Here is a 13,350-nt window from a genome sequence, read left to right as displayed (position 1 = left end):
AGGGTCCACACACACACACACACACACACACACACACACACACACACACACACACACACACACACACACACACACACACACACACCAGATTGGCACTCCACTGTGGAAGAGTTTCTAACTGAGGAGTCACCACCTTCAGCTGACTGAAGAGGGAGTTGACACAAATAATTTCTTCAGTTTCCTATTTTACAGAGGGATTGTACTGTACTATACTGGAAAATACAGAGAGAATAGACACCACAGATAGATCCTGACCATCACCCAAGGAACAACTGCAGAAACTCATTGGAAAACCTCAAGTGTGAGCCTCCTGACCAGGTTTGCACACTGTCATCGATGCTAATAAATCGCCATCACATTCACAGAGATGAGGAGTTCTTTAGGTGTGAGTTCTGTGAAAAGTCATTCTCACTGTCCTGGAACCTGCTCAGGCATAGAAGCATGCACACTGAAGAGAAGCTGTTCATGTGTGAGGAAATTATTCTCGTACTCATCTTCACTCTGCGTACATCAATGTATTTACACTGGGGAAAAATTATTCGTGTGAGGTGTGCAATTAATCCTTAACACAGTAATCAACCCTTTGTTCTAACCGTAGCATTCACACAGGGGAGAAACCATTCATGTGTGTGTTCTCTGACAAGTCATTCTTGAGGTCATCATCTCTCCTTGGATACCAACGTATTCAGACAGGAAAGAAACCATTCGCACATGAAGTGTGTGATGTATCATTTGAGTTGTTATAACCATTCAGCTGGTTAAAAGTAAATTGCCATGTGCCCCAGGTCACATGATTAATAACTGAAAACACAAGTTTATTCCTCATTCTCGATACTGTCTCCAGATGTTGCATGAACAAATATACAGGTGACATTCCCATAAACCATGTTGCCTCCTTATCAAAATTAGCTGGCTATTTGGCCTCCTCAAATTGTTTTCACATACACATTGCTTTGGGTAACTCATGTCTGCAAAGACATGAGTACCAGGTGGGAAGTGGTGTCTCTCTCAGTGACAGAGAAGGATGAGCAGATTCTCAAGATTTTTGATCATTTAACTGTATCTACAGAGGTAATGTACTTGAATACTATTCTAATGGAATAATATGCCTATTGACCTTGTCCTTATTGCTATAGAAAGGAATTAATGCTGAGTGTGAAAAGGTTGGGTCTTTTCCTGGATTTAGTCTAACTTTAAAACAAAGGTGTGTTGTGAATATCCTGAGAGAATTAATAATCAAATTCTTATCAGCAAGGCAGTTCTTCACTCTTCCATCAGGCTGCACCACTGTTTATTGAAACACAAAGATGCTGCAAAATGAATGAGGAAATTATCCTGCAGATATTTACACATCATGAAGCCAATTAAATCACAATGTACAACCCTTAAATAAAACTGCTTCAGTTCATCTACCAATTTAAAAAAAAGTGTTTGCAATTAAAATCCTGATAAATATGCAGCAATCACAAGCAATTGGCTTGTGGCATGGAGTTTATATTCTGTCAGTTTTATCAGCATAATCCAGCTGAATGACTGTATGAGGAATTTTAAATGTCAGTTACATTGACTGTAAATTGAACATTTGTGATCTTTAACACTGGTCTATTAAACATCAGCCAGGGTGTGAATGTTACTTGTGTGATACTATAGATTTCAGAACTTTAGTAACTGTTCATGGATTGAAAGAATCAACAAAGATACACTGTAACACACAAAATAATCAGCAGTGACTGTCTGGAATAAACTGTTTTTTGAGATGTAAAGCACAAGGAGAATCTGTAATAAAGGAATTAAAAACAATATGCAAGTTAACCATCCCTGGAAAGAAGGAGTTGAAACATATACAAGCTGTTTCTTGGGAGAGAGCGATAACATTACTTGATAACCTGCTGCCTCATGACCTGCAGAAACCATGTCCTGAAGTAAATGGATTAGTTGCAAGAAAAGCTGTGATTTAAACAGAGAGCTAACTCTGAATGTAACGAGGAATAGGGAAGCTACTTTTGATAAGAAATCAAGCTACAGACCTCAGGTCTCTAAAAGGGTATGAAAGAATTTTTGAATTATCAATAGTGTAAAACCATAAACTTGAAAGAGAGAAAATTGTATAAGAATCCAACAGTAGAACAATTCAGTAGCAAAACTTTAAAGAACAACACTGCACAAGGATAGAATCCTGGACAGTTCCAGAGACAGACATTGTATGTGGAATCATGGCCACCATTAATCAGGTAATAGCCAAGTTGAGTTGTGAGGCTTAACTTGCTTATTTGAGCGGTCTTATATTGGTTGCTACGTGCAATAAAGTTCAAAATATTGTTTCAGTACTCGATTGTCTGAGATTTCTTAATAAGTAACTGAATTGAATCACAAGTTACCTTTATCCACAACACTTGCCACTTGTCAGCCCAAATCTGGACATAGTCCAGATGTTTTTGCATTTAAACATGGACTGCTTGAGTATTGGAAGAGTCACAAATGGTACTGAACATTGTGTAATTATCAGCGAACATCCTCACATCTGACCTTATGATGAAGGGAAAGTCATTGATGAAGCAATTGTCAATTGACAAAAATCATTCATTGTGTCAGATCAGATTTTCAAGGTCCCAAGGAGTGTTGGGAGAAGAGTTTGGCCAATTTCTGAAGATTGACCATTACAGATTGCCTTTTTATTTCAGTATCTACTTTCAGTCTTCTAAATGTTGGCTACATCTAATTTGAATGTGCTTTTGCTGAGGAACTGGTTGCAATTCCCATTTTAAATGTTGGAAAGTTATTCTTTAAAGTTCATATTCAAGTGTCTTTTAAATGTTCTGAGGAAAGGTCACCGGACCCGAAACATTAACTCTGTTTTTTCCTTCACAGATGCTGCCAGACCTCCTGGGCTTTTCCAGCAACTTTGTTTTGTTCCTGATTTACGGCATCCGCAGTTCTTTCGGTTTTTTTTTGTCTTTTAAATGTGATAGTTTGTCCCTGTATTCCCTTTCAGAGAGTGACTCCCAGATCCTCACCACCCATATTTTAGATTACCTAACAAGCAGAAACAATCTGTGTCCATCCTATCAAGCCCCTCCAGAATCTTGTCTGTTCAATGAGATCACCTCTCTTTCTGCTCATCTGCAGTGAATGGTGGCTCAATTTACTAAGCCTCTCATCAGAGGATAACCCATTATCCCAGGGACCAATTTAGTGAACCTTCCCTGTACCACCTCTGTTGGGGCTGCCTATGGCTGAAAGCAGCTCAAGATGGCTGAAAGTAGCTTTTGGTTGATTTAGAATAATAGCTTGCTTGATGTAGTTTGCGCAAGTTAAAACAATGGGAGCTCTGTAGACTGAACGTATAACCAAGGTAATGCAATTGAGATAGCACACAAAGGGTCTTACAACAAATTTGGTTACAAACATGCAGCTGCAGTTGTTTATGCAGAAACAGCTAAATAAGAGCATCCCGCATACTGATAGAAGGATTTTATACTTAATTCATTTGGAGTCTGAGATGTATCACAAACAGTAGAAAAGGTCTGTTTACTTTAAGGTTCTTGAGTAGATTTGTAGCTTGGGTTGTGGATGCTGTGGTTTGTTCGCTCGCCGAGCTGGTTTGTTAGTTCACAGAAGTTTCATTACCCAGCTGAGTAATGAAACATCTGCAAACTAAGAACCAGTTCAGCAAGCAAACCAACCACACTATTTACTTTAGATTTTCAAATAATCATTGTTATAAATTTTGAACTAGTTATGAATTTTAAACATTAAAGAAACTTCACTAAAAATCCTATGAACAAGATAGCCTCAGACAGTAAGGAAAAGCTCCCACACTGCTTAGAGGGAGAATTTAATTACAGGTGTAGACATTGGAATATGGATTGAATAAAATATATTGTAAAGGCCCAAGGATGAAGATAGGGATGTACAGTAAACACGTTGAGATCATGGGAAAGCCTGGCACAAGGCTGACCTTCATTGATCATACAATAACATGATTAATTTGATGGGTATATATACAATTAATAATAGGATTGGTCTGTAAATGTTAAAGGTGGGATAAAATACGTGTATAAAAATGTATGTCTTTCTTTTGTTCAATGAAGAAGCTTCTGATTTTCGGGGTTTCTTCCAACCACTGTAATTTCAATATATACTTTGCTGGAAGTGGATGCTGGGTGTTGAGTGATTTTTTTGGTCATTCTGCTCCAGTAACCTCCAATGTAAATTCTTAAATGTGGAGAATCAAAACTGCACACAGTCTTCCAGCTGTGGTCTTAACAAAACCACTGTACAATTGTGTCAGGATTTCTTTCTTCCTATTCTGCAATCCTCCTGCAATAAGGATTAATGTTATTTATCTTCCTTTTGTTTGCTGTACCCACACATAACATCTGTGCTCCTTGTAAGAGCACATTTAAATCTTCTTGAACATCTACACTTACAATTTTTCACCTTGTCACAAAATGTTCCTGGTTTTCCATTCTTATGACCAAACTGAATAACTTCACACTTCTGGACATTATACTTCAACTGTCATCTTATAGTCAACCCATTTAACCTGTCCAGATCGCTTTGTCACTTGTGTCCACCCCCACAGCTTAATTTTCCAGTTGACTTTGTTACATCAGCAAATATAGACACAGTTCTCTGTCTCTTCATCTACATCATCATTGGTGATATATAGCTGAGGTTCTCAATATTGCTGCAGTGCTGATAATCAAAAATAATTGCAACTCTCTCTCTCTCAATCTGAATAATGTTCTGGATACAAACACAACGGGTTACCCTCACTGCATGGGGATTGCTCCAAGTCCTGTGTCACTGACGTCACACTGCAGGGTGGCTCCATTGTTGACATCATAATCCCTCAGCACTGGTGATGTCATCACTAGGTGTTTGATGGGAGTGAAAGCTGCTTCTTGTTCTATGTCCCAGTCCCACTGAACACCCTGCACATCATAGAATCACACAGTACAGGAGAAGCTCTTCAGCTCATCAATTCTGCACCACCAGAAAAACACTTAGTATGTTTGTCTCAATTTTGTACACTAAGGCCATAGTCTTGAATGTTATTAGAGTTTCACACAGAATCCCTACAGTGTGGAAACAGGCCCTTCAGCCCAACAAGTCCACACTGACCCTTGGAGCATCCCACCCAGAACCATCCCCTTATAACCCACCTAAGCTACACATCCCTCAATACTATGGACAATTTAGCATGGCCAATCCACCTAACCTGCACATCTTTGGACTGTGGGAGGAAACCCACGCAGACACAGGGAGAATGTGCAAACTCCACACAGACAGTCGCCCGAGGGTGGAATTGAATCCAGGTACCTGGCGCTGTGAGGCAGCAGTGCTAACCACTGTGCCACCCCTGAAAAAGAAACAGTTATGACAATTCAAGTGCTCATCCGAGTACTTCTTAAAGGACGTGAGGTTTCCTGCCTGAACTACCCCACCACATAGTACATTCCAGACCCTCACCACTGTCTATGAACAAATATTTCCTCAAATGCCCTTTAAACCTCCTGCCTTTCACTTTGAAAGTCTGCCCACTTGTATGGACTCTTTGACTAAGGGGAGCAGCTGTTTTCTATGCACCCTGTCAATAACCTTATATACCTCATTCAGGTCCCCCCTCAATTTTCTCTGCTCCAAAGAAATCAATCTGAGCTTACCGTACACAGCTGAAATTCATTATCCCAGGCAACATCCTGGCGAATCTCTTCTGCGCCCCCTTTGTATAGTGTGGTGATTCACATTCTGACATCAAATTGGCTAAGAACTTGACAAGATGGTCCTTGTGTGGGTTCATTGATGATCTAGAAGATCCAACAGTTGTGTAAAGGCTTCATGATGTAACTCAACCCATTAGGGTTTCTTTTTTGGATGCAGATTGAGGGACCGGGACATAGCCTGACTGTGTGAAAGCTTTGTTATATTACACACCTGAATAGTTTCTCTCCAATGTGAGTCTGCTGATGCTATAGTGATTGGGGGATTGGGTGAAAGTCTTGTGACAGATCATACCTTATGTTTTATTGTCTTGTGTGAATCCTCTGCCATTCCAGAAGTGTTGAGGATGCCATGGAAGTTTCATTTCAATCCTCATACTTCAAGGCTTATTACTTTATGTGTATTCCATGGTGGAGCAGGGGGTTCAGATAATGTAAGTATAATTTTTCACTGACCTAACACTTGAACAGTTTCTTGCCTGTGTGGATGCATTGCTCCCTGGGATAATGGGTTATCCTCTGAGCCACCATTCACTGCAGATGAGCAGAAAGAGAGGTGATCTCATTGAACAGACAAGATTGTGAAGGGGCTTGATAGGATGGACACATTGTTTCTGCTTGTTAGGTAATCTAAAGTATGGGTGGTGAGGATCTGGAAATCACTCTCTAACTCATTGTGGAAGAATAATTAAAGTGTAAAGAGAGATTAGATGTAGCTAAAGCTTAGAATTAGAGGTTGGAATGATGGGAAAATAGGTCAAGTAAGATATACATGACAAATTGTTGCAAGACTGCAGAAAGCTTAGATCATGTTGTGCAATGTTGACCAGAAGCTGAAGACACATTCCACTTAAAGCTAACGAATCAGCAAGCACAAGTTGTGAAATCGTGATCTACCTTAAGGGGATGTAGTAAATTGTGTACGTGCTTGTTCGCATGCAGTATCCATGTCGCAATCTATAACGGTGTGTTTTTGCCTTGTTTTTGTACTCATCGGAGACTACGGATCTGACCTTCTATTAGCATTGGCTCCCTGTGATATCACGAATAAAGCCTCTTTGCCTCGAAGTCTGAACTTATAATGTGTGATTAAGTTAGTTTCCTCGACGCTCATCTCGCACCAAACAGGGTGAATGCACTGTTGTACACAAAAGTACTGAGGATGATTTATTGTAGAATGATTTGTTGCAGACCTTACACTTGTACAGTTATTCCAATTTGACTGCTTCAGTGTCCAGTGAATTTGATTTGCTGCACAACTCACCTGACGATTTGCTCTCTTTTGTGAATCCTCTGATAGAGCAGGAGAGCCGATGAATTAAAAGATGATTTGTTGAACATCTTGCACGTAAATGGCATCTCTCCTCTGTGAATACACTGGTGCGCATAGAAAATCGATGAGTGCACAAATGATGTGTCTCGTGAATGGTTTCTCCTCTGTGTGAACATATCAGCATCTGTGGGAGGCTGATGAATGAGCTCTCCTTAAACACTGGCACAATTGTAAAGGGGAGAGACCATTCAAGAAGCAAGATGTGTTATAAATCACAATTCATCAGCCACTTTCATACATTTTGGTTGTAAAGGCTTTTCCCCCTGAGTGAATATGCTAGTGTCTGTGGAGAGATCATGAGTACAAGATGATTTGTCACAAACCTTGCAAGTGAATTGTTTCAAACCGGTGTGAATCCATTGGCGTATGCACGTGGTTGACGACCGTGAGAATGATTTGTCACTTTACCTCACATCTCAATGGCTGCTCCCTGTGTGAATGTGTCTTTGATTCATGAGTATTGATAACTTATCAAACGCTCAGTTTCACACCTTACACTTCAATGGTTTCTCTTCCATGAAATTGTCCTTGTGCTGGCATTTGAGCAACAGATGCATCCTGCATTTAGGAGATCTTATGATCCTGTGGCGCGCTCTTCACACACATCACACATAGTCTTTCACCTGTCAGAATGAGTCAGGAGTTCATGAGACTCAATCAACAAATGAAGCTCTCACCACTTTGAAGTCCACTTATACTTCTTGACAGTCTGACTCTGACTAATCACCCACAATCTCATTCTTTATTATTCATACTTACACAGGCTGTGATGTCACTCGCCAGGCCAAGATTTGTTACTAATCGCTAATATTTCTTCTGAATGCTAAACCACTGCAGTCCTTTGGGTGCGGTAGGGGTGAGAGACATCCATTGTGCTGTCAGGAAGGAAGTTTCAGGATTTTGCCAAAGAAACACTGATATAATTCCATATCAGGGTGGCATGAGGCTTGGGGAGAGCTTCCAGGGAGTGGTGTTTCCTTGTATCTGATGTACTTGTCTTTCTAACTGGTTGAGTTTACAATTTTGTAAGGTATTCTTGAAGGACCCTTGGTATGTTGCTGTAGTGGATCTTGTAGTGGTACACACAGCTGCCACTTTGTGTCACTAATGTGGGGAACGAATGCTGAAGATGATGGATGGGACACTAATCCAGCAAGCTGCTTTGTCCTGGAAGGTGTGAGCATGTTGTTACAGCTGCATTCATCTGGGTAAATGGGGAGTATTCCATCAAATAGTGGGCAATCAGGGAGAGTTGGGGATCCAGATATTATGAAATTGTCATAAGTTAGTACAGAAATTAATCAAGAACAGCAAATGAAATACTGGCCTTTATATTTAAAAGAAAAGAATACAAAGAAGTAGAATTATGTTACAGTGACACAAAACTTTGCTTTGACCACACCTGCAGTATTGAGAGCAGCTCTGGGCAACTCACTGTAGGAAAGAGATATTGGCCTTGGAGGGAGTGCAGTGTAAATTTACTAGAATGATCCCTGGACTGCAAGGATTACATTATATGGGTTATAATCCACAGACATTCGTAAGCTGGAGGTGGGGTGTGATCTGATGAATGTCTTTTTTTAAATTTACTGGACAGGGGAACTGAGACAGCAGTTGCGATGACAAGTTTAAATCCCACCTGATCTGCTGCTCAGTCGCCTCTATCTTATCGGTCAGTTTCCCATGTTTCCGGAAACTCATGCTGCTGCAGAAATATTTGGATTGACTCTGAGAGACGTCAATCAGAGAGCCCACCCACTCTGCCCATTCCCTCCTCTTCCTCTTCCAGAGCTGGTTCACTTCCTATTGGGACTGAAAACCAAGTGAGGAGATGGTGAGTGAAGGAGCAGCTTTTATACAAATTGTATCCCATAATATCCACACCAATCTTCAGGCAGTCTGACTATCCTGTGGGCAATCAGGGGTGGAAATGTCCCTTATGCTGTGTGAGAAGATCCAGTTGAGAGAGCTGTTTACTCAGTGCTTTGTGCTGAACTGTTTGACTGGAGCTGTGTGTTGGATATTGAATGTGTTTATTGGAAGTATTTCCCTTCTGATTTCCAGGCTGAGTTTTGTTGATGGCTTATTCCTAAATATGAGAAGGTGAGGTGTAATTATGTGGGAGGTGCAGAGTGTCTGAGGATTCTTACTAATTTCCTGTTGTTGAGTTATGTGTGTGTGTCTGTCTGTCAAAGAGACTAGATTAAATCACACACTAAAGGCCCAGACTTCGAGGCAAAGAGATTTTATTCGTGATGTCATGGAGAGGCAACGCTGACAAAAGGTCAGGTCCGAAGATTCTGACAAGTACAAAAAAAGCAGTAGGTGTACAGTGATACAGACAAGTTAAAACAAACTGCAGTTGTACTGTGATAACAAGGTGTAGAGCTGGATGAACACAGCAGGCCAAGCAGCATCAGAGGAGCAGGAAAGCTGACGTTTCGGGTCTGGACACTACTTCAGAAATGGGGGAGGGGAAGGGGATTCTGAAATAAATAGAGAGAGAGGGGAGGCGGATGGAGGAGCAGGTAGGTGGAGAGGAGACGGACTGGTCAAGGAGATGGGGATGGAGCCAGTAAAGGTGAGTGTAGGTAGGGAGTTAGGATGGGGGTTAGTCAGTCAAGGGAAGACGGACAGGTCAAGGAGGCGGGGATGAGGCTGGTAGGTAGGAGGTGGGGTTGGTGATTGAGGTGGGAGGAGCAGATAGGTGGGAGAAAAGACGGACAGGTCAAGGAGGCGGGGACGAATTGGGCTGGTTTTGGGATGTGGTCGGGGGTGGGGAGATTTTGAAGCTTGTGAAGTCCACATTGATACCATTGGGCTGCAGGGATCCCAAGCGGAATATGAGGTGCTGTTCCTGCAACCTTCGGGTGGCATCTTTGTGGCACTGGAGGAGGCCCAGGATGGACATGTTGTCCAAGGAGTGGGAAGGGGAGTTGAAGTGGTTCGCGACTGGGCGGTGCAGTCGTTTATCGCGAACCGAGTGTAGGTGTTCCACACAGCGGTCTCCAAGCCTCCGCTTGGTTTCCCCGATGACGAGGAGGTCACATCAAGAACAGCGGATACAATTTACCATATTAGCAGATGTGCAGGTGAACATCTGTTTAATGTGGAAAGTTTTCTTGGGGCCTGGGATGGGGGTGAGGGGGGTGGTGTAGGGGCAGGTGTAGCACTTCCTGTGGTTGCAGGGAAAAGTGCCAGGGCTGGTGGGGCTAGTGGGGAGTGTGGAGCAGACAAAGGAGTCATGGAGAGAGCGGTCCCTCTGGAAGGCAGATAAGGGTGGGGAGGGAAAATGCCTTTGGTAGTGGGGTCAGAATGCAGGTGGTGGAAGTGGCGGAGGATGATGCATTGAATCCGGAGGTTGGTGGGTGGTACATGAGGATGAGGGGGATTCTGTTTTTGTTGTTATTGCGGGAAGGGTGTATGAAGGATGTGTTGTGGGAAACGTGAGAGATGCTGTAGAGGGCATTTTCGACCACTGTGGAGGGGAAGTTGCGGTCCTTGAAAAACGAGGATGTCTGGGAGTGAAATGCCTCATCTCGGGAGCAGATGCGGCGGAGGCCTAGGAATAGGGGATGGCATTCTTGGAGGAAGGTGGGTGAGAGGAGGTGTATTCTAGGTAGCTGTGGGAGTCGGTAGGCTTGAAATAGATATCAGTTTCCAGGTGGTTGCCAGAGATGGAAACAGAGAGATCCAGGAAAGAAAGAGAGGTATCGGAGATGGTCCAGGTGAACTTAAGAATGGGGTGGAAGGTGTTAGTAAAGTGGATGAACTGTTCGAGCTCCTCGTGGGAGCATGAGGCGGCGCCGATACAGTCATCGATATAATGGAGGAAGAGGTGGGGTTTTGGGCCAGTGTAGCTGCGGAAGAGGGACTGTTCCACGTATCCTACAAAGAGGCAGGCATAGCTTGGGCCTATGCAGGTACCATGGCCATCCCCTTTGTCTGTAGGAAGTGGGAGAAATTGAAGGAGAAGTTGTTAAGGGTGAGGACGAGTTCAGCTCAGTGGATAAGGGTGTCAGTGGAGGGGGAATGGTTGGGCCTGCGAGACAGCAAGAAGCGGAGGGCCTTTAGGCCATCTGCATGGGGAATGCAAGTATATAGGGACATTAATTGAAGCAGAATGAGGTGAAGATAAGAGTGTACTGATGCTGTGAGCCCTAGCTTTTTGCTATCTATCCTACGTGACTTCTCAGACTAGGGAAAGGCAGGTTGCAGTTACAGCAATATGAACTATTTCATAAAGCTAAAGTTTCCCTACTTCGTGCTCCTAGTCATGTATTATTTTAACTCATTACTACTCAGCCTAAATTAAACAGTCTCAACATACAAGTATTCCACAATTCCCTCCTTTTTAATCCCCAGATCAACTTCGCCAGTCTTCCTCTGCCAACAAAGCATCGCACCCCAGGGGAAAAGGTCTCATGTCCAAGCATTCCTTCTTATCATAATCGGGACTGTTGGATATGTAACAGGGAAACATGGGAACAGGGTTTTGTCATCCGGGGGAGGATGGCGCATATTAGGCGGGTCACTAGAACGCATACTACAATTATAACAAGGATGATCCCAATGTGGGTCAGGGTGCTGCACCAAGTCCCATAGGGCCACCATCCAGATCCCGGGGGGTTGTAGTTGTGGAATTGATTCCCTATCACTTTTATTTTGTTGACAGCTCACTAAACATGATTCGATAGGCACGTGATGTTTTTGGACTCATCTGGGATGTAGGTGCAGCAATCCTGTCCTATAACTTTTTTGGCCAGCACAAAATCTACAGCCAGTCGATTCTGTAGGGCCACTGTTCACACTGCCACAAGTTCAGCAGACAGCCGGGAAATGGCCTGGTTTGTCCCCTCTAGAGCATGGGCAGTTTCATTGACCAATTTCTCTAGGACTGAGGCCACGTTAATCAGTTCCCGGGCTGCTTTCCCTGTACCATAAATGGGAAAGGCTATCATGAAGAAACGCTCAGTCTCGGTTATAGCCCTCTTGCATCGTTTAATCCAGGGGTGCTGGTGTAAAGTGGAGAGGTGGTGCATATGGGGGACCATATACGCAAAATAGCAGGAACCCGTCCAGGAGGGGGACAACCAGGGCGTAGGCTTTGTAGCCACATACAAAATATGTGCCAATAAAGGGAATGTAATTGGTGATAACTCCGGTACCAATTTTGTTGAAAAGTGCCTAAGTGGTTGGTTTTGGTAAAAGTAAGTACGCTGTTGGAGCCCTGCGTAAGGAGAGAGCCATCAAGAGCCCCTCTGGTCAGAAAGAGTGAGAAATTGCCCCGGGCTGGGAGGGGGAAAATAGAGACATTGTAATTTGGGAGCATTGGCTGTTACCCATGGGGATACCCTGTTCTTGTATTGCTATTTTAATGAAGCAAATTGGGGCCGTGTGGTTGTTTTCAGCAGTTAGTGTAAAAAAAAGGAGGTGACAGGGAGGAGGTGTTACGATAATCTGGCTGGTATCATCCTACAGAAGTGGCAAGGGGGTACCCCACAGACTTCCACTGTTGCCTGTCTATGTCGGTGTTAACCATACAGTGACCAGCTTCAGTCTGCAAGCTGTCCCGATTCCCGGGCAGTGAGCTACTCTGTTTTAATACCCACTCCGCAACTTTGGAGGCAATAAAGGGGATTGGTCATAATGGGATTCCCCTTTTGAATGAATCGGAACGTTGGCGCACACTCAGCAAGAGGAGACATTTAAACGCACCACATATTCATAGCTGAAAGACAGAAATGAGTTGTGGGCAGGGACTTGTTCTACAGAATCCGACGCGATACCCTACACAAATAGTCTATATACTATAAACACCAGGAACCTCATTGTTTGTCCCCTGTGGGCGGACCTGTCACGGTGATTCCGGAGCCTGGTTTACAACGTGTCCCGTGAATCCAGTCCAGCTTGCCTTGCACTTTGACACCTGTGCAGGTCATTAGTGGTACTTGATAGGGTCCTTTCCATCGAGGAGAAAGAGCCTTTTTCAAGTGATTGGATATACACAAAATCACCAGGTTTAAATGGATGAGTATTCCCTTCCTTGGGCTTTGGCATTCCCTCTAATACGTTCACATGGTTGGACCGAGCTGCCTCATCAGGGCCTGTGCATAGAGCAGGCTTTTCTCAAGTACCCATATTAGTGCTACGTCGGCCCCGGTCATCGGGGGCTTGGTGCTGGTGGTCTTCCCATTAAAACTTCAAATGGAGTCAGGCCTGTCGTTCTATTAACTTGATTTCTCAGGGTGTGTAGGGTAATGGGTAAAGCTTCAAGCCACTTTAACCCAG

The 13,350-nt window shown here is 43.3% G+C and overlaps 1 protein-coding gene across 1 annotated transcript in view; it reads left to right on the top strand.

Annotated features, from left to right (window-relative positions):
• The first annotated feature begins 8,858 nt into the window (after window positions 1-8,858).
• Window positions 8,859-13,350, top strand: part of LOC109934527 (zinc finger protein 850-like) — a 38,289-nt gene continuing 33,797 nt past the window's right edge. Inside the window, exon 1 of the mRNA XM_048616861.1 lies at window positions 8,859-8,893. The gene's annotated coding sequence lies outside the window, so the exon portion shown is untranslated. The remainder of the gene's footprint in view (window positions 8,894-13,350) is intronic.

Source organism: Rhincodon typus, chromosome 35 (assembly GCF_021869965.1).
Source record: "Rhincodon typus isolate 14 chromosome 35, sRhiTyp1.1, whole genome shotgun sequence".
Taxonomy (NCBI): Eukaryota; Metazoa; Chordata; class Chondrichthyes; order Orectolobiformes; family Rhincodontidae; genus Rhincodon; species Rhincodon typus.
This window is presented reverse-complemented; position numbering and strand designations above follow the sequence as displayed.